Below are 1,320 nucleotides of genomic sequence, written 5' to 3'. Positions count from 1 at the left end.
GTCCTGGACTCAGGTTCACCAGGGCCCGCCGTGGGGGCTGTCAGGCAACGGCCCTTGGCTCATGCCCTCTCACACTATCTCATGCAGGCAGGCAGGGGTGAGGCCCGTCTGCACAGAGCTCAGGGCTCAGCCAGCGGCCCCGTGCCTGGAAGGTCTCTCCCCTCCCACCCCAACATGCACACACCCAGCCCTGGCCTGGCTGCAACCTCATCTGGGGCCAAGGACAGGGACTAAGCATCGGCCCGTTGCAAAGCTCCCTGGGAAGGGGGCACCTGGGGGGCCCCGGCACGAAGCTGGATAATGAGGCCCAGTGGGCCCGGGAGGGCTTGGGAGGCCCACGGCTCGCGCTCTGATAGCGGCCCACCTCGCCTGGCCTGTCGTCCTGCAGAGTCCATCCAGAATTGCAGCAGGCACTTTCTCCTATTACTTTCATTATATTTACTCACACTTTTCTAAACACTGAGCAGCACATGCCCCTGAGAAACTGTCGAAGCTGTGTGGGCGTTTACCCAGGCCCCTGAGCGGTAACTGCGCAGCTCCGGGGCGAGGCGAGGTTCCCTGGGTGTTTTCCTGGAGGTCCTAGGAACCGCTGGGCTGGCGGGGGCACGGTGAACCTGGCACTGGAAGGGGCACGGCCGGCTGGAGGCGACTGGGAATGGAAGCCAGAGGACAATCAGAACACGATCTGCAGAGGGCGAGCAGCAGCAAAGACGGGGGGTCTCCTTCTGGACTCGTGGGACCACATAGATGCCGCCACCTAGGCTTGGTCCTCAGTGGACAGGCAGCTGGGCTGAGGGGCTTTGTCCCCCGAGTCTGTGGGTTTGGTGGGGCGGTTCACTCCCAAGCAAGAGCAGGAGGGGACAGAGCACAGAGGAGAGGGCAGGAGGGCAGTCAGGGAGGCCCCAGACTAGACAAGGGTCCGACCCGTCCCCTGCTCTCCACTGTGAGGGGGGCCCGTCGGGGATCTGAGCCCTGAGAGCCAGGGTCTGAGCCAGGGAGGGCAGACCTGGCTGAGCCACTCTGGCCGCTGACCCGGCACCCTTCCCGGAGGCCCGGGCCTTCTGCTCCCTTTGCACCAGCGCCTCGTAATTGGTTCTGCATGGGGCCTCCTGGCACTGACCTACATGGCCGGTCCCCACCTGCCTTCTCCCCCAGTGCGAGCCCTGATGGCTCCTCGCCCTCCAGGCATGGACTTCTTCCCACCCCCACCCCCAACTGCTCTGACTCCACCAGGCAAGGTCAGGCGGGCATGGAAGGAGCCAGAGCAGAAGCAGGGCCACTGGGCCATCTGTGTGGGTTCCCTATTCATCCCCTCCAAGG

This window comes from Tupaia chinensis, unplaced genomic scaffold, assembly GCF_000334495.1.
Source record: "Tupaia chinensis unplaced genomic scaffold, TupChi_1.0 Scaffold000159_1, whole genome shotgun sequence".
Lineage (NCBI taxonomy): Eukaryota > Metazoa > Chordata > Mammalia > Scandentia > Tupaiidae > Tupaia > Tupaia belangeri.
This window is presented reverse-complemented; position numbering follows the sequence as displayed.